The sequence below is a fragment of the Chelonia mydas genome, chromosome 2 (genome assembly GCF_015237465.2).
Source record: "Chelonia mydas isolate rCheMyd1 chromosome 2, rCheMyd1.pri.v2, whole genome shotgun sequence".
Classification (NCBI taxonomy): Eukaryota; Metazoa; Chordata; order Testudines; family Cheloniidae; genus Chelonia; species Chelonia mydas.
This window is the reverse complement of record NC_057850.1, coordinates 228,097,662-228,125,323: the sequence shown is the minus strand read 5'-3', so window position 1 is coordinate 228,125,323 and position 27,662 is coordinate 228,097,662. Positions and strand designations below refer to the sequence as shown.

At 42.2% G+C, this 27,662-nt stretch overlaps 1 protein-coding gene and 1 long non-coding RNA gene across 2 annotated transcripts in view; both read right to left on the bottom strand.

Annotated features, from left to right (window-relative positions):
• GPR158 (G protein-coupled receptor 158) overlaps window positions 1–27,662 on the bottom strand; it is a 306,945-nt gene that overhangs the window by 90,384 nt on the left and 188,899 nt on the right. The gene's annotated exons all lie outside the window — the stretch shown is intronic.
• Window positions 18,109–25,640, bottom strand: LOC122464753. The gene is made up of 3 exons (XR_006289076.1): window positions 25,631–25,640; window positions 19,900–19,906; window positions 18,109–18,264 (listed from the first exon to the last, which is right to left on the bottom strand). It is a non-coding gene; the product is annotated as an uncharacterized LOC122464753 (long non-coding RNA).

Genomic DNA, 27,662 nt, shown 5'->3' with positions numbered 1-27,662 from the left:
TGAATTGCCCCTAGAATATGAGCATCATTTAATGAGGTTAAAACCTTGTCTCAGTATTGGCTTCTTTAGATTACCTTTCCTCAACTCACAATAAATGTGCTGTGATTTACTATTATTCAGTTCTTCCCATTAAACAGATATCAAATCACCACACTGCAATTTTTATTCACAACTTCTAAAAGAGATCGGCATGATTTTCCATCAGAAATCTTTGTCCCATGGCTCACAGGCAGTAACTAACACAGCAAAACATGCAACCCCACCAGACCCTTTACATTTGAAGTACTCTCTATTCAAACTGGCAATGATATGTTCCAAAATTATATCGGTCACTTCAGAGACTTCTTTTTGCTTATACTTGCTTTTTGTATATACATATATTGGGATTGCCCTCCCTCCCCTTAGGCACCTGCCAACAAAACATGCAATTTTACAGAGAAGAGAAATCTGAAAAATATTAACTGACTGTCATCCCCAAAGGAACCCATGTGCCTCTTCTATAAAGAAACACGACCTACTTTGTTTAAATAGAGGCTCTATGCAACAGTGGATATGAGGAGAAGGGAGGAGAGTGGGAAGAGAACAGAATTAAAATGAAGTCACAGCAACCAAGGATTATGCTGTACTGACGTTCCCACACTAACTCAGATTGCCCACTTCTCCATTCAGGTCAGAATGCAGGAGCAAGCAGGTTTTATCAGAGTTGCAAGTGGTGCAAGCTGAACAATTAGCTTATTCCTGTACTGGCTTTGCCCAATTTAACAACCACCTACTGCTCCTTTTGCTATCTTTGCACCCTGCAGCCCAATACAAACTACTTGAACATGAATGCTGACGTAGGCTTTTTATATTGGAGCACGGGGTTCACTCCAAGGAACTATCTTGAACATACAATAAATAAATCCTTTTACAGAGGAGGGGTTCAGATACAATGTAAAGCTCAAAACACTAATATGATCATTTTTACTAGCTGACAATGTACTGTGAGCTGTATGAGAAACAAATTAACTCAGTCCCTCCATATCATGTACAAGACAAACACAGAAAGACAAGACAAACCGGAAGAACCAGAAGGAGGAGTTTCTTTAACAATCCTGTTTTCCTTAATCTAATATTTTTTCACTGTTTTATGTTGTGGCCCTCATAGGAAAAGTGGGTATTTAGAAGCTTTTGAATGAGAAGATGGGGGCCTGGAACATAGCTATTGGGAGGATGTTCCATGCATAGGGGCACCATAGAGGAAGACAGAAAAACAAAAAGAAGAAGACAGTGAAAGGCCATAAAAGTGGCATAGGGGAAGATGAATTCTGGATGTAGTCTGAAGTGGGAATGAACAGGGCCTTACAACTGAGGACTAGAACTTGATATGATGGGCAAGAGGAAGCCAGTGGAGTTACTCAAAGAGGGGAGCACTATGGTTTGGTTAAGAGGCAAAAAAAAGAACACTTTGGCTGTAGATTTTGAATTGATTGGATGGATACAAAGTTGGTAACTGGGAAGCCAAAGAGGAAACGGTTACAGCAGGCAAGGCAGGAGACAAGGGCACTCAGGAGTGCTTTTGACAACAGGACAGAAAAGAAGGATCAGATTTTCTAAATATTTTTGAGAAACACGGAAAAAGATTTAGTGCACACTGGCTCTTTGGGGAGATGTGAAGGGGAGAATCAAAGATGACACTGAGACTGCAAGCATAAGAGAAAAGGAGGTTGGCACTGTCAGTAGCAGTGGAGAAAGAAGGAAAAGTGGAAGGCTTAGAAGGAAAAATGTGAACTCAGTGTGGCCATGTTGAATATCAGCGGGTGATAGGCTATCCTGGGTGATATGCTGGGGAGACAGTTAGATACCCTGGGAAAGCCCTAAGGAGAATCACTGTGTTGGGGCAATCCCCACTCTTTCACAAATCTTGCAGTAAAAATCCTCTCCCTACCGCGACTGCTGTCAGGCTGGAAGGACAAGAATCTTGCCTGAACACAGAGAAGCCCTCTGAAAATCTCAGAATGAATATTTCTAACAACGTATGAAAGCAGAAGACCGCTACAAATGTCAATGCTGTACCTCAGACAGGGGAAGCTGCCAAGAAACTGAACAAATCCAAAAACAACAGAAAGGAATCTCTACCAGTGAAAAGTTGGATAAGGTTGGAAAAATCTATCATTGCTAGATGGAGAAATTAGTGGGGACCCTCTCTGGTGGAATTGGAGCCAGAGCTGGGGCATAGTAGGCGAGGGTGGCAAAGTCATGGGAAGCAAGAAGGGTGGAGTTGAGTGTCTTGACTACAGAATCCATGGAGCTGTGGGAGTCATTGGTGGGAAGTACTGGGTGCAGAGCTGCAGAGTAGAGCAGAAAGTAGATAAAATGGAGGTTGCAGACTGGGTGCAAGGACTTGGGGCGGGGTGGGGGGGAGAGGTCTGAGTACCGGATGGTCCCTTCTATAGAAAACAGACATTCACTCTATATGTCTTTGAGTTTTGCACTGCTGCCTATCACCATATTATCGACAACAACAGCTAAGTGCCTAAAGAATTATCGGTATTTCATCTCCCAGATCTAAGAATTGCTAAAAAAGAAATGGCATGTATTCTGGCCTTCCAGACAGTTATGTTGCCAATAACATGAGCAAAGATTACTTTCACATTTTCAATTAACTAGTGGGGCAAATTTAAAAAACAATAAGAGAGGCAGATGAACAAATAAAAATATCTGAGCAGCAAGATTAGAATCTGTCTGAGGGCACATCTTCTGGTCTTAACATGTCATACTTTGCACTAAGTATACTGATCCTTTATCTTTGCTAATTCGAAATTTTTGTTTCCCTGCTTAATATATTTGAACTCAGGTATCCTGAAAAATAGTGACTAGTATTTATAGCTTGATTTACTAAAATATGCTTGTTTCTTTCTTTTTTTAATTAAAACTGCTGATTACATCACATGTGAATAAATAATTAGGGGAGTAAACTGTGGGAGAGGGAAAAATCCAGAGTCAAACCCTAATTATTTTAGTGACTAACAGTTGAGCTTGTATTTAACAACAACAAAAAAGTTCTCAAACATAATTTCTCCTCTAACATGTATCATATTTACCAATTTTCAGATGACAGTTGTTAAAGTTTACTTTTAACCAACAAAAACTCCAAATATAAGCAATGTCTTTCTGGGATAATACTCATAACTGAGTAGTAATCAACATACACGAGTCTGTGGGGAAACTTTTATTCTTTTTATTAAAAATAAAATGGAGACGGTCAGCAGGTGAATAGTCACTTAGTCCTTCAGTGTATATACCATGAATTTGCTCTGAACTTGCACTCTGACGTTTGGTCATATTTGCCTGTGCATTTGTCTGTCTGTCTGTCTAAAGTGATTATATGGCCCCCATCACTGCAGTGAGCACGTCACAATCCTTACAGGATTTATCCTCTCAATGCCCCTGTGAGGTAGGGAAGTGCTATTATATCCATTTTACAGATGGGAAAGAGAGACACAGCGAGACTATGGGTACATTTACACAGAGAGCAACAACGCATTTCAGAGCCTGGGCTGATAGACTCGGGCTCATGGGGCTCACGCAACTGCTGAAAATAGCTGTGTAGGCATCTGGGCTCAAGCTGGCGCTCGGGCTCTGAAGGCTGCAGAACCTGCGCGGCAGCTCTGGTCTGAACATTTACACTGCTGGTTTTAGCATCGTAGCATGAGCCTAAGTCTGCTGACCGCAGCTGTGAGACTCCCTGTTGCAGCTGTGTAGGCATTCACTATGTGGTTTGCTCAAGGTCATATAGGGAACCTGTGGCAGAAAAGGGAATCAAACCTGGACCTCCCACGTGCCAGGTGAGGGCCCTACCCAGTGGATCATTCTTCCTCTCCTCTTTTCTGATACTCAGCTGTGTAGCTGTAACCAGTGTCTGTTGTATGCATTTTGTTGTTGCCGTTGTGTGAATAAAGCATTGGAGACAAGATCCTCCTGGTCCAAAATCTCTCATTTTGCAGTATTGATGCATTACACACACCAAGTCCACAAAGTGGGTTCATTAATGAACCAACAAAATAGCCTGGAGGTTCTCTTCAAATACTCCATTCATTTCTGGGTGAAGGGGGAGTGAAGAAGCTTCCAAATATTTAACAGTTTTATGAAAAGAAGGGTTCTCCCTCTCCCAGGAGATTCAGTGCACTTCTAAAGGGAATGTATTTGATATGTATTATGTTAGGCTGGGTTGCTAGGCACTCAACTGTGTTTAAGAATTATTATTATTTATTTATGTAACTCACTCCTCCCCACCAAGAGGATTGGGGTATTAAATAAACAATGAAAATACAGTACAATTAAAGCAGAATTAAAGCAGGAGAATGAAATATTGAAGAATTAATTGAACAGAGTCATCATCACTAAGAGCACGGGGTGTCTTAAATAAGTCATACAGTGATCAAGAGAAAAATACAACCTCTGAAAAAATAAGCATGATGGGCATTTTTATATAAATGGGGAGAGAAGATATGGGTAGCATATGTCTGGATTATGTGAGTCCTACACCCTAGAAATAAGCTCGATCACCCACTCTTATGTGCAGGGGATGAACTCCTAACAGGACTACGACCTTTTTCTCCATATTTCTTGAACACTCCATCACACATATTTATGATTTAAAACAAACTCACATTCAGGCAAATTTTGACAGGATTGTTTGTAACATATACAAGGAAAATGCATTACTGTTGAAATACAAGTGACAAAAGAAATGAACCAGGAAGACTTCTGCTTATCACAATGGAGGATTTCACTTAAGCTATGAAATTCAGTAAACAGAGTGACCTTGCACACATATAGCTAAAAAAAATGTGATTTGAATGTGATTAAGTAACTTCAGGATAGCAGGGATTCTGCACTGCTCTAGAGAAATACATAGTACTCAGCTAGTGTTTAATAAGTTTCATAAAGTTGGAAGTTATGCAAACCAATCAGCTGTTTTTCGTGTAGCAAAATTAGCTTCAGTTTATGGACTTCTTTAACTTTTGAAATTTACAATCTTTCTCTTGATCCCCCAAAGTTCAAATATTTCAGAACATGTTTTTCTTTTTCTACAGCATGTATTAGAAATAGGGCTGGGTAGGATATTATTCTCCCAATGTTTGAGATTTCAAAATTTTTTCCCATCCTGAAACAGAATGAAAAGTCAAAATCTTGAAAATGTTCATGAAGTAACAAAACAAAAAAAAATTGGTTTAGGTCAATTGAAAAATTTTATTTTTACAATTTCAAAACTTTTTGTCTCAATTTTGACTTTCTTCTTCAACCTTTAGTTAAATTTTGAACCAAAAAAAGTAATTTTGAACAAAAAAAACAAAGTTTTTGCTTTGAAAATGTCAGCATGGAATGTTTCAACAATTTCAAAACATTTTTTCCTCCTACATTTTTTTCAAGTCTGGAAATTCATCAAAACCAATTCATTCCCATGAATAGTTTTGATTGTGAAGAATGGCATTTTGGGCAAAAAAACTTTGTTGAAAAATTTGTGACCACCTCTAATAAGGAATACAACGAAAGATTAACTGAAAAGCTAGGCACACCAAAATGCATTCTCTATATGGGCTGATCCAAATTCCATTGAAATAAATTGAAAACACTGACTTCGATAAGAGATGGATCAGGCTCTTTCTGGATCCAAGATATGTTCACAATATATTGTACTGTATTATTTTATGTTAGAATTTGTCTTTATCCGTCCTCTACAGTAACTCCTCGCTTAACGCTGTAGTTATGTTCCTGAAAAATGCTACTTTAAGTGAAACGATGTTAAGTGAATCCAATTTCCCCATAAGAATTAATGTAAATGCGGGGGGGGGAGGGGGTTAGGTTCCAGGGAAATTTTTTTTGCCAGACAAAAGACTATATATATATATATATACACACACACACACACACATATATACGTGTTCTCTAATTGATCAGCAAGGTAACAACAAAACAATGTTAACAGGGGTGACTTTAAGTGAAGAGTTACTGTACTTCTTTTCTTCACCCATCTGTGTGTTCTCATTCTTCACTTTCTCTGCTCTCTACTCCACTCTTCAGAGTCTCTTCTAAGTAGAGTGGAAACCAATTACATTTGAATTCCAATAAGAGTTCTGAAGTTCTCAAAGTTTTGAGTGGGTTTGAAATGAGGTAGAATGAGTTTACCCAGCCTTAGCCCTTAATTCTCCCTTAATTTTATTGCTGGTCACCTTGATTGTTTGTTTAATTTGATAAATTTATCTGAACCCTTACCATTTGTATCCAAAACTGTACAATTCCATTAAGATAGGAAAAAATGTTGTGGAGGATAGTCTATAGAGAGACATACAACAAGCAAGATTTATTTCTTAGATGCAAGCCCTTGTTAATCTCCACAAAGTATTGTATAAATTGTAGATTCAAAGGAGAAAGTGGAACCTTAGCAACTATGTCATTTGATGTGAAAAGGCTTTTGATAGAGTTGAGTTAGCTTATTTATTAACACCGTAGGGAAGTCTGGAACACTGTAGTTCTTATTGTCCAAAAAGGAGTAAAGATAACTGATAACGGGTCCAAAGCATACAGTACAAACAAGGGCTTAATATCCTACCCAAGACAAAGTTCTCTATTACCTTCCTTATTATTTGCATAACCCCTGGAACTTTTAGCAGTAGCTGTAAGGGGCAGAACGCAGTATTAGAGTAGGAGACAAAACAGATCCTGGCTATCTTAAAATGCCACCTCTCCCGTCTCTATCTATCTATCAGGATTGCATCCATTGTAGTGGTACCTAAGTGCCAACAAGATTACATGAAGTCAGCAAGCAGGCTGAACATCTAATCTGTACTTTTCCCTAAAATTTTGTAACATCTGAGATCAGCAAAGGCCTTTCTGTTACCAGCACCAAGATTTAAACTCTACAAGACAAGACATTTTTGGTGGAGGGTCCTCAGCTCAAAACCTGTACCTCTTTGTTGGTCTCCCAGAGACTGTGTTTGTTGATCTTCAGGGCATGCTGAAAGGCCCAGCTGTTTACTGGGCCTTTGCCTGCGTAAGGATTTAGTTAGAAGATATTTTGTATTTTTAAAGGGCTTGTTAAGAGCTTAGTTAGGGAGGCATTTTGAATTTTCTACCTGTGGTAGTGGTGATTAGTAACTATTTGTGCATGGAGAGCTTGCTGCCATTTGTTGACTGTATGTTGTAAATTATTTTCATTACAATTTTAAAGATGTCAATATGCCGAGAGGCTCGGGAAGCAGATTCCTGTTTTATAAATATGAATATAACTAAGTAAATAATTTATTTCTGTATGCAAATTTTTTCATACTAATTTTTTATAGGTCCCAAAGCAATAACATGGGTGGAGATGGAGAGAAGTTTAACTGGCTCAGCAGACCATACAACTTATTTACTCTCCTCTGTAACAGAACTTCAAAGTAATATTCAAGTGATTCAGTATACCTAGAAATCCTGGAATTGGGAGTTTAGAATAGTGGGTTCCTTTCTTAGACTGACTGTTTGAAATAATTCCTCATGTACCCTAACACAGGTCATTATATTTGGGGAGGGCTGGAGTCAGAATAATATTGCCGCCATAGCAGATTTAGTTAATATATGTTTGGTATTTATAAACTAATTAAAATAAAACAAAAAACATTACAATTTTCAGAATTTGTTTTGAGTATTTTGGCCCTCATCCCAGGCATGGGATCCATCTTGGTGAAAAGATCTGCTCATGCAGTTCAGATTGCAGAATCAGGGTCTAAAAATGATTTTTACAACATTTCAAATAATTGGCTATATAGAAAGTTGCCATAATTAAAAGGAATATCAAAACTCAAAACACTGGGAGTATTTTTGAGCTAGAAGTAGACACATTATGCCTTTCCTGGTTTGTACTTCTCAACCCAATATCTATTTTCCCAGCTCCTCATTCTTACAGAATGCCTGTCATCTCTAGCAATGAAAAAATAATTGCATGTTACCAGACATCTGAGATAACAAAAAGGCCACCTTTATTTTAAAAGATAAGAAAAATAATTAAAGAGCTCTGGTATTCCATCAGTTGTTATTTATTTGTATTGCAGTAGCGCCTGAGGTGCCAACTGCAGATTAAAACCGTTGTGCATAGGCCTGTACTCTAAGCTATCCAAGGTAACAAAAGTCCAGCTCAGATTGTTGCATAAACATTTTTTAGAACAAGATATACAAAGGAGACAGACAGACTGAATTAGTCCAAATAAAAAGATCTTCTGATACAAAGCAAAGACTGTGTTGAGTCCATGATTGGTAAACAAGAGGAATGCAATCAGAAAATAATGGACCAACAGAGGCTTATCAGAAAACAGTCCTAATAGAATCACAGAATTAAAAAAATGTAGGGCTGGAAGGGAATTTGAGAGGTCACCTAGTCCAGGAGGAGGCAGGAGCAAGTAAACCTAGACGCTCTCTGACAGATGTTTGTCTAACCTGTTCTTAAAAACCTCCAGTGATGGGGATTCCACAACCTTGCTTGGTGACCTGTTCCAGTGCTTAAGTATCCTTCTAGTTAGAAAGTTTTTCTTAATATCTAACCTATATATCCCTTGCTGCAAATTAAGCCCAATACTTCTTGTCTTCTCTCCAGTGGACAAGGAGAACAATTGATCGCAGTCCTCTTACACCAGCTCTTAACATATTTGAAGACTGTTCCTAGGTCCCCCCTCAATCTTCTCAAGATTAAACATACAGTTTTGTTAATCTTTCCTCATAGGTCAGGTTTTCCAAACCTTTTATTATTTTGTTACTGTCCTCTAGATTCTCTAAAAAGAAAAGGAGTACTTGCGGCACCTTAGAGACTAACAAATGTATTTGAGCATAAGTTTTCGTGAGCTACAGCTCACACACAAAAGCTTATGCTCAAATACATTTGTCAGTCTCTAAGGTGCCACAAGTACTCCTTTTCTTTTTGCGAATACAGACTAACACGGCTGCTACTCTGAAACCTCTAGATTCTCTCTAATTTGTCCACATCCTTCTTTAAGTGTGGCACCCAGAACAGGACACAGTAGCACAGCTGAGGCCTCACCAGTGCTGAGTAGAGCAGGACAATTCCCTCCCATGTCTTCCATTCAATACTCCTGTTAATACACCTCAGAATTATATTAGCCTTTTTTGTAACTGCATGACATTGTTGACCCATATTCAGTTTCCACAATAACCTTCAGAGCCTTTTCAGCCTAGTCAGTTATTCCCCATTTTGTAGCTATGCATTTGATTTTTCCTTCCTAAGTGTTATACTTTGCACTTATTAGTACTGAATTTTATCTTGTTGATTTCAAAGCAATTCCCCAATTTCTCAACGTCATTTTGAATTCTAATCCAGTCCTCCAAAATGGTAAAACTCATCCCAGCATTGTGTCATCTGCAAATTTTATAAGCATAATCTCCAATCTATTATCCAAGTCATTGATTAAAATGTTGAATAGTACTGAACCAGGACAGACCCCTGCAGGACCATGCTGGACATGTATCTTCAGTTTGACAGCAAACCCCTGATAACTATCTTTTTGAGTATGGTTTTTTCACAAGTTTTGCACCCACCTTATAATAATTTCATCTCAACCATATTTCCCTAGTTTTCTTATGTGAATGTCATGTAGGACAGTGTCAACAAGTCTTACCAAAATCAAAATATATCATGTCTCCTGCTTCCCCTCAATCCAGTGGTGGATTAGTCACTGAGTCAATGGGTCCTGTGCCCAGGGGCCCTGGACAAATGGGCACTCCTGCTCCCCAACCTGCTCTGCCCACCTGGCGCTCCTGCCGGGGAGCGTGGTCAGGGTGCAGGGGCTTGCCCCACTCCACTACCCCAACACTCCTGCCGGGGAACATGGGAAGCCCCTCTGTCTCAACCCTGCTCCCCGGCAGGCGTGCCAGGAAGGCGGAGAGGGGCAAGCCCCCATGCCCTGACCCGACTCCTCCCCCGCCCCCACAGTAGGAGCACCAGGCTCCTCAGCAGGAGCACCAGGAGGTGGGGGAGGGGAAAACTGCCGGCAGAAGGGGTGGGGAGGGACCCCCACTTCTTCTGACCCAGAACCCCACAAAATGCTAATTTGCCTCTGACTCAATCCATTAGGCCAATAATCAAATAGGTTGTTTTAAAGATAGGTACTGTATTTGACCTTCTCCAGTCCTCTGGAACCTCACCCATCCTTCAGGAGCTCTCAAAGACAATCACTAATGGTTTCAAGATTACTTAAGAAACTATCTGAAGCACCGTAGGGTGAATTGCATTAGGCCATGCCACCATGAACAAATCTAATTTACTTAAATATTCCTTAACCTGTTGTTTTCCTATTTTGGCTTGCATTCCTTCCCCTTGTTAGTATTAATTGTGTTAAGTATCTGGTCACCACTGACCTTTTCAGTGATGACTCAAGCAAACTAGCTATTAAACACCTCAGACTTTATTGTTGTAAGTAAGAGATGGGAGGTAACTGTCCTGCTCTATTCAGCACTAGTGAGGCTTCAGCTGTGCTACTGTGTCCTTTTCTGGGTGCCACACTTGAAGAAGGATATGGACAAATTAAAGAGTCTAATTCTGGATGTCATCTATTATTAGCTCTCCCTCCCTGCTAAGTAGAGGACCTACAGTTTCCTTCTTTTCTTTCCTTCCGTCTTTCTCTTGCTCCTAAGGTATGTATAGAACCGTATCTTATTGCCTTTTACGTCGCTTGCTAGGTGTAATTCTTTTTGTGCCTTAGCCTTTCTGATTTTTTCCCTACACACTTGCATTAATCTTTTGTACTCATGCTTAGCCATTTGTCTCTGTTTCCATTTTTTGTAGAATTCCTTTTTGATGTTCTGGTAATTAAAGAACTTCTGATGGAGCCATTCGGGCATCTTACTACTGTATTCTTGCCATCTGTCCTTCCCAATGGGATAGTTTGCTATAGCACCTTTAATATTGTCTCTGGGGACTGCCAGATCTCCTGAAATCCTTTTTACCTTAGATTTTCTTCTAATGAGAGCACAATATGATGAGTGGAATGGCTATTCTGCCCATTACCCCTTTTTTGGGGTCCTTAAATAAAGAGACTTTGGGGAGTATCAAAATGCCAGATGGAGATGGCTGGACTGGAAGAAAAATGCTTTACAAATAGGGTTGCCACGCCACCATCTCCTAGGACACCATTGGGCTTTCATCATTCTAGTCTTGAGAGATGTCCTGACCAGACCAGGCCAGGCCAGAGAGAGAGAACCCATGACACTGTCATTGCTATCTCCTTTGCTGTTGGCTAAATCCTGAATATCACCTGGAACGTGAACCATAGGTTCTTGCTCTCACCCCCTCCCTCACATATAGGTTTCCCTCCCCACCTTATTTCTTCTCTTTTTTTCCCTCTCTTTTTTGCCTCCCATTTAATAGGACTCTTGCTTATCTAGTCAAGACAAATGCATCTTTTGCAACACTGCTGTGTCCCTGTGATCAGAGAGCAAGCTAAAAACAATACCCTAAACAGTCCGATGCTGGTAAATGTTTGATAGGTGTCCGAGTGGTTAATAAGAGCATGTGCTGTGCCAATATACCTCCAGCAGCCAGAAGGCAAGTCAGAGTCAGCACCAGACACAGAAGCTTTATTTTCTATCTTTGTTATTCTTTTCTCTCCCCTTTTTGTGTGTTCGTCTTGTTTAGTTTTAAAGGAAACAAGATCAGAGTTTAACAGCAGCAGCAGCAACGGCTTCAGCCCATCTCAACGAACTTCTTCTCTTTTCCCCAAATAGAACAGTTATTACCATCTGTAATACCAGGGGATTTTCCCTGTAAAAACTCTCCATATCTACAGGGAAAGGGGGTAAGGGATATTGTTAAAGTAAAAGCCTTATTTAATAATTCACATTTTAAATGATTTAACTGTTTTTCCTTCTTTTTCTGTATCTTTAATACAAGGTTATAAAAAATGTAATGGTCACTGTTGCCATGGGACTTAGTAGGCTGAGGTCTCTGTACTCAAAACCCTGAACATTGTTTAACTGCTTAGTGATGTACAGTGACAGGGTCACATTAATACCTTTGACTCTTTGGGCCTATTTATTCCATCAAAATTAACACAACAAGACCCCATTGTGCCAGGCACTGCCCAAATATGACAAAAAGACCATTACTGCCCCCAAAGAGCTTACAATCTAAGTATAAAACAAGAAACAACCAGAGAATACAGACAGACACAAGGAATACAGGGAGTACAAGGTAACAATAGGAGTTTTGTTACCTTATGTAAGTGGGATGGGGGGAGGAGACTAGTCAGGATTAGCGAGACATATCTAACTTATTTTATTTATTTTTTTGGAGCTACAGAACTGGTGATTTCACTTAGAATTAATGATTTTGTAGATGTCTTTGGATTGCACGTATAGAAGATAACATGCAGGTGAAAGAAGAAACAGGAACCAACACATTATCACTGTGCAACACACCACATCTGACTTATTTCTATTTTTACACTGTTTAGTTCCTTCATTTTTTATCTATGACAGATTTTAAATGATTTTTCATGAGAGTGTGTTAGCCTTTTTACTGGACCTTAATTTTAGAAAGCCAAAATTTGCTACTCTTTTCTTCCCACTATCTTTCCCTTTTTCCAATATCATGCTATATTTACCACAGTAAACTCAACAAAATACACCAGAGATTACACAGCATCAACATCCCTCGCTCATCTAACAGATTAACACTGCACTGATGGCCAATATCTTTGAAAACTCGTGGCGATTGGAGGAGGTCCTGGACGATTAGAAAAAGGCAAATATAGTGCCCATCTTTAAAAAAGGGAAGAAGGAGAACCCAGGGAACTCCAGACTGGTCAGCCTCACCACAGTCCCTGGAAAAATCATGGAGCAGGTCCTCAAGGAAACCATTTTGAAGCACTTGGAGGAGATGAAAGTGATCAAGAACAGTCAACATGGATTCACCAAGGGCAAGTCATGCCTGACCAACCTGATTGTCTTCTTTAACTGGCTCTGTGGATATGGGGAAAGCAGTGGACGTGATATACCTTGACTTTAGCAAAGGTTTTGATACAATCTCCCACAGTATTCTTGCCAGCAAGTTAAAGAAGTATGGATTGGATGAATGGACTATAAGGTGGATAGAAAGCTGGATAGATTGTTGGGCTCAATGGGTAATGATCAACGGCTTGAAGTCTAGTTGGCAGCCGGTATCAAGCGGAGTGCTCCAGTGGTTGGTCCTGAGGCCGGTTTTGTTCAACATCTTTATTAATGATCTGGATGATGGGATGGATTGCACCACCAGCAAGTTCACAGATGACACTAATTTGAGGGGAGAGGTAGATACGCGGGAGGGTAGGGATAGGGTCCAGAGTGACCTCAACAAATTGGAGGATTGGGCCAAAACAAATCTGATAAGGTTCACAAGGAGAAGTGCAGAGTCCTGCACTTAGGACGAAAGAATCCCATGCACAACTACAGGCTGGGGACCGACTGGCTAAGCGGCAATTCTTCAGAAAAGGACCTGGGGATTACAGTGGACAAGAAGCTGGATATGAGTCAGCAGTGTGCCCTTGTTGCCAAGAAGGCTAATGGCATACTGGCCTGCATTAGTAGGAGCATTGCCAGCAGACCGAGGGAAGTGATTATTCCCCTCTATTCGGCACTGGTGAGGCCACATATGGAGTATTGCATCCAGTTTTGCGCCCCCCACCCCATTACAGAAAGGATGTGGACAAATTGGAGAGAGTCCAGCAGAGGGCAACGAAAATGATGAAGGGGCTGGGGCACATGACTTATGAGGAGAGGCTGAGGGAACTGGGTTTGTTTAGTCTGCAGAAGAGAAGAGTGAGAGGGGATTTGATAGCTGCTTTCAACTACCTGAAAGGGGGTTCCAAAGAGGATGGAGCTCAGCTGTTTTCAGTGGTGGCAGATGACAGAACAAGGAGCAATGGTCTCAAGTTGCAGTGGGGGAGGTCTAGATTGGACATTAGGAAACACTATTTCACTAGGAGGGTGGTGAAGCACTGAGTGGGTTACCTACGGAGGTGGTGGAATCTCCATCCTTAGAGGTTTTTAAGGCCCGGCTTGACAAAGCCCTGGCTGGGATGATAAAGTTGGTGTTGGTCCTGCTTTGAGCAGAGCTTGGACTAGATGACCTCCTGAGGTCTCTTCCAACCCTAATCTTCTATGATTTTATGCACCCCACAGAAATTATGAAAAAAACCACAGTGAGATCTATAATTTCTTCTGAGTTTGAACAGTCTTTGTTCAACATTGTTTTAATCATGGGCCTGAAACACTGTAATACCACTACCTAAATAAGGATGGTATATTTCATTCAAATATAACTTCATGTCTAACTGTAGTTAGTCAGCTTAGTTAGTCTAATGCGGAACTTATTCACCTATTGGCCCCTCTGGCTTTACGTTTTTTTAAACACTGGCCAACTGTCATTTTAAACATCTCTCCCAGCTGACTAACAGGGAAATACCTTGGAAATGTGCATCCACCTCTTCTTGAGTCAAAAACGGACTCTGACTTCAAACAACAGCGTACTTTTTTCTGGTGCCAATGGCAGTTGTCCAGTTGCCACACATCCTATGACATTCCTACTGTGAGAACCCACTGAGTCCATAACGAGAGGAGGAGAAGCCCAGAACTGAGAGGAGTTTCAACATACTGTTATTGTCTTTCAGTAACCAGCAAAAGTAGACATTTAAATTATCGACTAGTTCTACCAACTCCTGTCATCGATTAACATAATTAGACCAGTATTTCAAACTAACACAAATTTGAGGTGGGGTAATTTTGCTATCCATATTCATATCCACAAAATAGAACACCGTGGCTTACAGATGGTTACAGAAATTTTATACTGCATCCTCTATTTTAAAAAGTAAACTTGTTTACACTTTCAGAAGGTTCTGGGTAATTAGTTTTCTTGCCAGTTTTTCTCCATAAGTAACAAGCTACTTTGTGAGTCCATAGAATGGACTGTTCTCTAGAGCCCCAGAACGTATTCTCTACCCAACTACTCACAAGTACTGTATGTGAAGATACTTATAGTACTGCACCTGATCTTATTTATAGTAGGTTGCTATTGACCTTGGGATTTAATGAGAAGCATTAGTTTAAATCTGGAGCATCCCTCACCACAGAAAGGTATCATGGGGAAAATTTAAAAATGTAATAAAACTCTGACTTCAGCAGAATTGCTCACATGAGTAAAGAACCAGGACCTTAAGGACCATTGTGGAAGCCCTTCATCACATGATTAGTTTCACTGGATTAGGGACTGCAAGCAGGGGTGAAAGTAACTTAAAGGACTTACCAGTACGCAGGTCGGCTGGGGTCCTGGGCAAGGTGGGGGGGGGGGCCGGCTCTGGGCCCCCAGAAGGGGTGTGGCCTTGGGCAGAAAGGGCAGGGCCAGGAGTGGGGATGCAGCCAGACTCCCCCAGCCAGCCCTTCAGCGCCATCCGGCCCACTCTGTCCAAGGCTCCGGCAGCGATTTAAAGGGCCCTTTAAATTCTGGCTGCTGCTGGAAGCCCCAGGCCCTTTTAAATTGCCAGGCCCCAGGGCAGCTGCCCCTTCCGCCACCTCATCAGCAGCCCTGCCGGTACAGTCACCTGTGTACTGGCGGCCACTTTCTTACCGGTACATCATACTGGACTGTACCGGCTTACTTTCATTTCTGAGTGCAAGACTGAACCCCATGTATCCCTCCAGACCAACAGTCTAAGAGTGTAGCTTAAAATCAAAAGTCCAGTGAAAACCTAACATGGTGGTTAGTTCAATTCATTGGTCATTAATTCCACACAATTTAACACTGCTGTCTTACTCTCCTTCTCCCTATACACACATACACACAATTGGCTGCTGGGTGAGCATAAAGATTTTTTACACCTACAGGCATGTGACTGTCCAAATTGGGCTTTGTTAAAAATTTGAATGTTAGTACAGGGAATCATGGTGAAAGTTATAGCAATTTCCTGTAATATCCTGGACAAACCTTACTGAATTAAGTTAACGTATTTTAGGAGCTTGTATTAAAAATGCAAATGTTTGTGTCTTATTGTGTATTATTGTATTTAACTTGTCGAGGACACCTGACTAATGAAAACCTTGGACAGTGTTGTGAGCTTCAAAGTAATCTATTAACAATGGATTAAGACAAAAATGAATTTTTAAAAATTAACTGCACTTCCCAAGAAATTTCTAGGGGGAGGTGTATGCAAATGAACCTCATCAGGTTATGCAAGAACTCAGCCTTTTGAAGCTTCATCCTGAGAGGGGGACCTTTGTCTGACTGATTACCTATTCATGGTGGTTTCAAAGACCCAAACCGGATAAAAAAGCGATTTACAGAGCCATAAAGGGGCTGGTTCTGAGTTGAAGCTGTTATGAACTGGTGACCACAGGAAAAAACCTGTGAGGGATATGAATGTGTGTGGTTCACCAGCCAGAGCCCTTGTTGGAGTGAGGGGGTGATCACTGGTAAGGTTATTAGTATGCATGTAGGTTCTTTTCTTGTTTTAATATGTTTTCTCTGTAATGCTTTAACCTTAATAAATGTCCTTGCTTATAAAGAGCTGTGCGATAACTGTGGCAATTACATTGTTTGCCATCTCTGAGGCGAGAAATGAAACAGGCCTGATTAGACAGACTGTCTTTTGCTGCGGAGGTCACAGTATAGACAGAGAACTGTTCAGCCTGGAAATACCCTAGTCAGAAGGGAGAGAGACATGTGTCTCCACCCAAGAGAGGCAACGGCTGGGAAGCCGGAAGCCTAGAGTGGGTGCTGTTGCTGGCCTACAGAGGGGAAATACAGATGCAGTTTCCCTGAACTGTGACAATCAAATTCCAGAATTCCACACTTTACCTCTAGACCTGCAAATGAATGGAATGGTTTTTGGTCTTGGTACCACAGTGACCTTCACAATCACAAATGTCCATTCACTTAAGAAAAACTTGTGGGACTAATTAACACGAAAGAATGGAACTACATAACACAAGTGTCTCCAGCCCCACTGACAAATCTATCAAGTGCCATTTTAAAATCACACAACATGTTCTGACAGCATTACATATTTCACAATTCAAATAACTACAAGCAGTTTGACTTTTTTTTTATTATGTACTTTGCATGCTCCTGTCCTGACAAAACACATTAAAATTCACATTGAATTTTATCCATCTTTTTTTCCCCTTGGAATTATTTATACCAGAAGTCCTGACCTTCAGGGTTTCCAAATCCCAACCTTGTCACAAACACCAACAAAACTGATGACTAACAGAAGATTTTCTAATTTGCGCCAATCAAGATTTGCACAGCCATGCTGTGGGACCATGGGAACTCCTTTTAATTTCCTCTCTAATTAATATATTCTATTTTTGTATTGGTGCCAGTGAAAACATGAAGAACTGTTACATCATACAATTTACTTTTCTGGTATTCCAAACAGCATTAATAAAAAATCAGTGGATTTTTAAAAGTAGTACTGCACCCTATTCTCCAGGAAGGCAGAACAAAGGACAATTTTTTCTAACCACATGAACTGGCATATATGACTGGCTTTGCTGAGGATACTTCCTGGATTGAGTTTCGATGTGGTTTTTTGACTTACCTCAGAAGTGGCACCATCACATTATTCAGCTTTTATTATTTTGCTGATTATCTGTACCGCCCCCAAAACTGGCTAGGTACGTACAAGGGCTGAGACACACTTTGGGGATCAGGAACGTGGGCAAGGCCAGAGGAGCCCTTAACACAGACAGTGCCAGAGCAGACACCAGCCACCCTGTCGGTGGACTCCCAGTGCAATTTCTTCCTCTTTTGGGATGGTGCCAATAACTCCAGCACCACTTGTTGAGGGTGCAATCCATCCCATCATCCAGATCATTAATGAAGATGTTGAACAAAACCGACCCCAGGACAGACCACTGGGGCACTCCGCTTGATACCAACTGCAAACTAGACATCAAGCCGTTGATCACTACCCGTTGAGCCCGACAATCTAGACAGCTTTCTATCCATGTTATAGTCCATTTATCCAATCCATACTTCTTTAACTTACTGGCAAGAATACTGTGGGAGATTATATCAAAACCTTTGCTAAAGTCGAGATATATCATGTCCACCACTTTCCCTATATCCACAGAGCCAGTTATCTCATCAAAGAAGGCAATCAGATTGGTCAGGCATGACTTGCCCTTGGTGAATCCATGTTGACTGTTCCTGGTGACTTTTCTCTCCTTCAAGTGCTCCAAAATGGATTCCTTGAGGACCTGCTCCATGATTTTTCTGAAGACTCAAGTGAGGCTAACCAGTCTGGAGTTCCCCTGATTCTCCTTCTTCCCTTTTTTTAAAGATGGGCACTATATTTGCCTTTTTTCAGTCATCCAGGACCTCCCTCGATTCCCAGGAGTTTTCAAAGATAATGGTCAATGGCTCTGCAATCACACAGCCAACTCCCTCAGCACCCTCGGATGCATTGCATCCAGCCCCATGGACTTGTGCATGTCCAGTTTTTCTAAATAGACCTTAACATGTTCTTTCACCACTGAGGGCTGCTCACCTCCTCCCCAAACTGTGCTGCCCAGTGCAGCAGTCTGGGAGCTGACCTTGACTGTGAAAACCAAGGCAAAAAAAGCATAGAGTACTTCAGCTTTTTCCACATCATCTGCCACTAGGTTGCCTCCCCCATTCAGTAAGGATCCCACACTTTCCCTGACCTTCTTCTTGTTGCTAACATACCTGTAGAAACCCTTCTTGTTACCCTTCACATCCCTTGCTAGCTGCAACTCCAATTGTGCTTTGGCCTTCCTGATTACACCCCTGCATTCTCAAGTAATATCTTTATACTCCTCCCTAGTCATCCGTCCAAGTTTCCACTTCTTGTAAACTTCCTTTTTGTGTTTAAGCTCGCCGAAGATTTCGCTGTTAAGTCAAGCTGGTCGCCTGCTATATTTGCTATTCTTTTTGCACATCGGGATGGTTTGTTCCTGCACCCTCAATAAGGCTTCTTTAAAATACAGCCAGCTCTCCTGGACTCTGTTCTCCCTCATATTAGCCTCCCAGTGGATCCTGCCCATCAGTTCCCTGGGGGAGTCAAAATCTGCTTTTCTGAAGTCCAAGGTCCGTATTCTGCTGCTCTCCTTTCTTGCTTTTGTCAGGATCCTGAACTCGACTACCTCATGATCTCTGCTGCCCAGGTTGCCATCCACTTCTACTTCCCCTACCAATTCATCCCTGTTTGTGAGCAGCGGGTCAAGAAAAGCACGGCCCCTACTTGGTTCCACAAGCACTTGCACCAGGAAGTTGTCCCCAAAACTCTCCAAAAACTTCCTGGATTGTCTGTGCACTGCTGTATTGCTCTCCCAACAGATGGCAGGGTGACTGAAGTCTCCCATAAGAACCAGGGCCTGTGATCTGGAAACTTCTGTTTGTTGTCCGAAGAAAGCCTCATCTACCTCATCCTCCTGGTGTGGTGGTCTATAGCAGATGCCCACCACGACATCACCCTTGCTGCTCTCGCCTCTAAATTTAACCCAAAGACTCTCAACAGGCTTTTCTCCAGTTTCATACTGGAGCTCTGAGCAATCATACTGCTCTTTTACATATAGTGCAACTCCTCCACCTTTTCTCCCCCACCTGTCCTTCCTGAACAGTTTATACCCATCCATGACAGTGCTTCAGTCATGTGAGTTACCCCACCAAGTCTCTGTTATTCCAATCACATCATAGTTCCTTGACTGTGCCAGGACTTTCAATTCTTCCTGCTTGTTTCCCAAGCCTCTTGAGTTCATCTACAGGCACCTAAGATAACTAGCCAATTCCCCTACTTTCTCAGTATGAATCAGGCGGCGTCCCCTGCTACCCCCTCCTCCTTGTGTTTCCTCCTGGTATTCTACTTCCCCACTTACCTCAGGGCTTAGGTCTCCATCCCCCAGTGAATCTAGTTTAAAGCCCTCCACACTAGGTTGGTAAGCCTGCCTGCGAAGATGCTCTTCCCTCTCTTCGTTAGGTGGATGCCATCTCTTCCTAGCAATCCTTTTTCCTGGAACAACACCCCATGGTTGAAGAATCCAAAGCCCTCTCTCCAACACTACCTGTGTAACCATGCATTTACTTCCACAATTCGATGGTCCCTACCTGGGCCTTTTCCTTCAACACGGAGGACTGATGAGAACACCATTTGCACCTCAAACTCCTTTATCCTTCTTCCCAGAGCCACATAGTCTGCAGTGACCCGCTCAAGGTCATTCTTGGCAGTATCATTGGTGCCCATGCGGAGAAGAAGGAAGGGATAACAGTCTGAGGGCTTGATCAATCTCGGCAGACACTCTGTCACATCCTGTTCCTCCACAGTTCCTCCCTATTTGTCAGAATCAAATCTAGAACAGCTTCTCCACTAGTACGTTTCTCCACCTTCTGAAATAAAAAATTGTCTCCAATAATTCCAAAAACTTGTTGGATAATCTGTGCACCCCTCTATTATTTTCCCAAAGGATGTCTGTGTATTTGAAATCCCCCATCACCATCAAGTCCTGGTCATATTAGATTATATTCTTGTCTTCTCTGAAAACCAGAAGCTATATGAGCAACACTTTTGCCTTGCCTTTGACAGACTCTGGCAGCATCACCTTTATATCAGAGAAATGTGACTTTAACAAGGACGTTATCGAGTTCCTTGGTTATATAATTTCCATTGACAGCCTGAGAATGGACCCATGGAAAGTGTCTGTCATCATTCAGTGGAGCATCCCAAAGGATATAAAGGACATCCAGTGGTTTCTTGGATTTGCCAATTTTTATTGGTGTTTCACTAAAGAATTCTCCCAGTTGTAGCACTGATAACTGTGCTCCTCAAAAAATGGCTTTGCTTTTTCTGGTTGGTGGAAGTACAGTCTGCCTTCAATCAGCTAAAGAAAGCCTTCACTTCAGCTCCTGTTCTTGTGCACACAGATCCCACCAACTCTTTTACTGTGGAAGCAGATGCCTTGAATTTCGTAATTGGGGCCATACTTTTGCAAAATGCAGGCCCCTGAAACCAGCTCCATCCTTGTGTGTATTATTCACATTAACTAAGCCACACTGAGAAGAATTACAATATTTGCAACAAGGAACTACTTACAATTAAAAGGGCATTCAAAGAACAGAGATATCTTTTGGAAGGAACTCAGTCTCCAGTCCAGGTCCTCACAGATCACAAGAACTTAGAATATCTTCAAATGGCCCATAATCTGAATCAACATCAAGATCCACGGGTCATTTTTCTTTGCCACTTCATTTCATCACCTGCTACCCTGGGTCATGAAATGGGAAAGCAGATGCCCTTTCCCACAAGGACAAATACACCGCAGCAGACAAGACTCCCCAAAATGCTGTGCTACAACCATTAATTTTATTCATGGAACCACAGCCCAGGATTTGATGTCCCTTATTCGGACTCTATTCCATGAAGACCCACAAGCAGCCAAAATCTGTCAACATTTGATACTTCTGACATCCCATTCAGGTTTCCACTTGCACAATGGTCTACTGTATGGTAGGAAGTGCCTTTACATTCCAGAAGGTCTGTCAGGACTCAAAATGTTAAGAATGTGCCATGCCACACAAGCGGCCAGCCCTCTAGGCCACAGTTAAGACCCTGGACTTGAGGCTATGAAGTTTCTGGTGGCCACGGGAGAGTACTGACATGAAAAAAATATATCAATTCCTATGACCTTTGCTGTGTGAGCAAGTGCCCACACATTCAAGCATTCAGCCTTCTCCAGCCTCTGCCTACCATTCCTCAACCCTTGTCCATGGTCCCATTGGACTTCATTGTAGAAATACCTTGCTCCCAAGATTGTACGATCATCCTGGTAGCTGTTTACCTTCTCATTAAGGTGGTGCATCTTATTTCTTTTTTGCTCTCTCCCCAATGCTTAGGAAACAGCCTGCCTTTTCCTAAACCAGGCTTTTCAGCTCCACAGATTGCCAACTAGAATAGTGCCTGATCACAGCCCACAATTCACTTCCTGGTTCTGGCATGAACTCCTAGGAACTGAACTTTTCACCTCCTCAGCCTACCACCCACAGATCAACGGACAGACAGAGCAGATAAATCAAATCCACAAGCAATACCTTTGATCTTTCCTTAACCATAGTTAAGATGACTGGGTCATTCTCCTGCCCTAGGATTAATTTGCTTATAATAACTCCATCCATGCCTCCATCTGACACAGTCCATTTTCACCATTGTCTCCATTTAATCACACCTGCAGAATTGCAAGTTTCTGCTGTGACAGACCTCATTACCCACCTTCATCAAGTACACCAGGAACTTACAGAGCATCTGGAAGCCATCAAGGAAACATACAAACACTATGGTGACCGAGATCACCAAGTTGCATCGACACTAAGAGTGGGTTGACAGGTCTGGCTGTCTGCTAAACATCTCAGATCTTCCTGCCCATCTTCCAAATTAGATCACCAATACTTGGGTCCATTCAAAATTGCTGAACAAGTCAACCTGGTAACATTTTGACTCCAGTTGCCAGAATCCCTGGAAGTCTACCTGGTTTTTCATGTGTCCCTCCTGAAGCCCTACTCAGAAAATCCCTTTCCTAGCATCTCTGCCTCACTGGCCCCACTCATGGAGGTCCAGGGTCAGGCAGAATATAAAGTGTGAGTGTCATAAACATACAGCTAAGGGTAGCATAAAATCCCTCCTTTACCTGTAAGGGGCTAAGAAGCTCAAATAACCTGGTTGGCACCTGACCAAAAGGACCAATAAGGGAAGAAGATCATTTCAAATCTGTGGGGGGAGGTTTTGTTTTGTGCTCTTTTTGTTGTTCTCTCCGGGACAGAGAGGGACTAGGGCAGGAAAAACCATCCCCTAAAACCCTACCTAAAATAAGCATCCAAGATCACAAAAATTGTAATCTTTTAAAAATCTGGCCATAAATGCCACAATGAGAGCTACTGGGTATTGGACTCCTTTGATTATTTGGCCTTGGCTGAGTGCTGAACATTAGAAAATGTGGCCCTGACGTTTTATTTGAACCTGGTTCTAAAAGCTCAAATCTCTATCCATTTGAGCTAGAGGAAGTAACTCCACTAGCAGGTAGAAAGTAGCCTACTATTTTTCTCACTGAGGGCAGCCACTTGGACACACTAAAGACACTGCCTGTTGAACTGATTATAGAATTTACACGTGAAAACAGTAACCGCTGATGAGAAAAAGTAGGAGACACATGCAAAGGGTAACAAAATATGTTTTGTTTTCACATGAATGGAGATTGAGTAAGTCAGAGATGCAGGAAGGCCACTCTAAATATCAGGAGGTACAAAGGAGAATGCTCTCACTGACACAGAAGTATTGTGCTAATGGATGAGGAGGAGACCAGTATTAGGCAAGCATAAGGAGTGGGGAGTAAAGGGACACAAACAGGTTTGTTATCAAGTCTATGTAGGTGAGTTTAAAAATAAGGAAGGCTGTTTTGAATCTAACCCTGAAGTGAATACAGAGTCAGTAGAGTTATTTAGTGTGGAAATTGTGTGGCATAAGTCCTTGGCCAGTGAGAGAGGAGGTGCCCTAGCTAAGAAATTTACAATGGTCAAGGTGAAAGGATATGAAAGCAAGAACAGGATTTCAACAGAGGTGTATGTGAGGCATTACTGAACTGTGGTCCCTATCTGGAAAATACAGGTAGCACAAAGTGGCGTTAAACTGGCTGGAGATAGGCAGAATTTTATATTGATTGTGCAGGGACACTGCCACTCAGTGGAAAGCTGGCAGAGTCCTGTCTAGTGCCTCCTGTGCCAGTCCCCCACCACTCCTGATCGAAGGGAAAGAAAGGTTTGTGTAGGAGTTGTGTTGGAAACATGGGGGTGGGAGGGTAGGCACAGGGTGATGGGGGAAGGTGGAACAAAGCTGCAGAATGTCCAATCCTTAAAAGGACCCAGATGTCTTTCAATCAGGGACCCACAACCAGCTCACCAGCTCCATTCTATGTAAGGAGAATCAAGGCCAAAGAGAGTTATAAACATAGGAGATTCAGAATCCTGATTTTCCTTAGATGTAGTGGAGAGGGGGAGCTGCATGGAGCTGGTTGAGCACAGTATGGCGATGTACTAAACAAGAAGTAAAAAGTCCGATAAATAAATTTAACCTATTAGGCAGGAAGTCTAAAAGTGGAAGCTGAGCTTTTCACTAATTGTCATGCTACAAAATATCCACTTGACATATAAAATGAAGAACAATTATCACTGCAGTCTTTTAATTATGAAATAAAAACAATTCTGCTCCTGTTTCAACGTTTTAAGTGCATTTCCCCCAGATCTATTAATTCCTTAAACAATTTGTTCTGATTCACAGAATTACAAAAACATTCCTAGATCTTTATAAATAAATAAAAATCCAATGTAACAGAAAAAGAGTTGAAGACCAGCAGCTGCACATATGTGAATTAGGTCTGATGTGATAATCAATATCCCATACCCTACCTATCTGGCATGAATTAAAATGTGTATGAGTGCCATCTGGGTACAAGTTATTCACTCATTTTATAGCCCACACTCGATCTTTTATTCAGCTATGTGTTCCGTAAAGGTTCATGCGAGCACAGGCTTGAATATGGTGTATGTACAATAGAACCTCATTAATTCACACTTCAAGAATCCACACATCCCATAATTCACACTCCAGAGTGGCAGTCTCTCCCTATTTAACAAGGTTTCATAGCAGAATTCTACCGTGAGCTTACAGAAGTATTTCTTAAAGCTGGTGAAATAATGGTTCATTTATCTGTCTAGGCTCTATGATGGCCCCCATTACCATGGTATCTAAGCCCTTTCCCATTTATTTAAAAATAGAAACAACAATCTTTCTCTCATTTGTCCCAGCCTGTAGGAGTAATAGCTTGATTAGAGCACAGTTGTGTATGTGAGGGAGAAAGAGAGCCCCACCAGAGAGTGTGTGGGAGTATAGAACTATTGCAGAGAGGAAGCTTGATCATGAGTTTTGCATTTAGCTCTGAACCAAGTGAGTAAGTAGTGGTCATTCTTATATATTATGAGAGTGGGTTACTTAGTCTAGGACCAGTTCCATTCAAAGCACCATCTCACAAGCCTCCTGCATTGGTTCAGAGTTTCATTGTCAGTGGAATGTAGCTGTCATGGGATCTCATTGTTGTAAAGTGAGAAACAACCTGTCAGGTAATCAGGCATAGGCGCCAACTTCCCCTCTGCCCGGTGGGTGCTTGACTCCACCCGCCCCTGCCCCTCCTCTTCCTGCACCTTCCCTGCCTCTTCTCCGCCTCCTCCCCTGAGTGCACCGCGTCCCCACTCCTTCCCCTCCCTCCCGGAAAGTGCTAAGAGCCGTCAAACAGCTGTTAGGCAGCGGAGGCACGGGAAGCGCTGGGAGGGAGGGGGAGGAGTGGGGACGTGGTGTGCTCGGGCGGGGGAGAAGTAGGCGAGGGAGGGGAGCTTGGCTGCCGGTGGGTGCAGAGCACCCACTAATTTTTCACCGTGGGTGCTCCAGCTGCGGAGCACCCACAGAGTCGGCGGCTATGTAACCAGGTACAGTCCCATGGAGGGCATAGAAAATCTGGACAGACTTTGAACTTGTCTCTGTTCAATACAGAGCTGGTGCACAGAGCAGAGCACTGCAGTTATGCGCTCATGGCAACCCGTGTGACTATGCACATTGTCTGCTGAATTTTGTACTAGCTGGAGCTTTCGTAGCCAGTGTGGCTTCATTCCTAGCTGTGCAACAATCAACAGGACACAAGGTTCTTGGAGAAGATCTGGGATCAAGACAAAAGGCTGGGGAAAGACTAGGGTGAGCAGATGGGAGCCACAGCAAGGTCAGGGATGAATTAAGCCAAGTTAGGGCTTTAGGAATATCTTACATGGGAACTCTCTGCTACGGCCTCACCCTTATACTTTGGCCCAACCTCCTGCTTGAGATGGTAGTAGCTGGTCTTCCCTCCCCTTGGTTGATGGGAAGTGTGACAGTATCTCTGCCTCCTTCCTCCCTCAGCCACTTGGAGAGTATGCTCCCCACTCCCTTATCAGGAGCTGGGACTCCGCATCATAGGGCCTCCTGCTCTAGTTGGGTAGCAGGGCACCGACCTGCACCCCACCTACCTGGCTGGAGAAGGTGACAGCTGCAGTAGCCAGGGGACTCATCCTTCTTCCCCCAGAAACCCTGAGGATCTGTGAGGTCCTGCCCCACTGAACTGATGACTGTGGCTTTCTCCCCACAGCAGTGGCAAAAACTGCAGCTGAGTCCCCGGAGAGTAGCAGGCTTCCCTCCTTGACCCCAAAAAAAGCAACAGGGGCGTGGTCTGGTCTGGTCTGGTGGGTGGGCCAAATGGCTTCTTACCCAGCTTTTGTGACTGCCTTTCCTTCCTCTGCTGAGCGCTCTCTACAGATTCAAACACTCCTAACTGCAGCAGTTACACCCAGTTCACACTTTGAAGCTTCTTTTCATAACTATGAGGGCTGGAAGCTTACTTTATTTTTGTTTTAAAACTAAAGCAGGGATTCTGAACTCACCATCTTACTGTGGTAGGGACCTTAGACCCACATTTACTGGTGCCTACCCTTTAATCTAGCCCTGGGCAAGTCTATAAGGGGTCAGAGTACAAGGTTGGGAAAAGGTTGGATTGTCGGAGAGAGAGGGGATACACAGATGGACTGAGAGGAGGAGATGAGAGGATAAGCTTATGTATTAGAGAGTGGAAAGGTCGTTACATCTCTGACCAAAAGTACTGGTTTCATTCACATTCAGACTGTGAGGCAATAAACTCTAAAGCAATGAGCACAGGGCTGGGAGTCAGAAAGGGTCTGATATTCTAAAATCCCAGCTCTGACACTGATTAGCTGTGGAATTTTAGGCACATCATTTCATCTCTTCCTCATCTGGGATTCGATTTTGTCCTCTAACACCTGGGTGCTGTTCTCACATAAGTGAAGACAGACCCAATCCCCAGTAAAATGGGGGGGAATAATTATTTACCCCAAAGGGTTATTGTGAGAATTAATTAGCATTTGTACAATGCTCTGAACATGTGAACCATTAACTAAGTGTTAATTATGATTATATTTCTGTTCCAAGCACTGCATGACTGGCCTTAACATGTTCCTCATTAGTTTCTAATGGTGATGTCCATAACGCAAAAACATTAAAAAATGAAATCTGTCGAACAACCTCAAAATTAAAGATGAAATTCCAGATAAAACTATCCTAGCAATTAACAAACGCTCTTTTAGGTTAAAAGTAAAAAATGTAACACAATTTTGAACAATTTAGAAAACAAACTCCAGAGGGATTTGTGTTTATTATGGCATTTATCACCCCTCCTTTAGTACTGCATATTTGCAAATTGTTTACATGTTTGCCTGGGTGTTTTGCTTTCCAGGGTCTCATTAATGAGCTGGAGCTCTGTAAAAGCCATATAAGCATTTGACCACTGGGAAAAGCTATAAATTAGAACATAACCATATTCAAAGCAGTCTCTAACTCTGTTTCCTCCTCCATTACTTCTTGATTCCTATCCTCTTCCCACTTCGTCCACTTCCACCCTTCTTTCTTCCATCCACTCCTTAGGCCTCAGACTGCATGACCACAAACTTGCACCAGGATATCTTGGTTCTCCCTTTTCAAAAATTCCAGAAAACTCAACTGATTCAT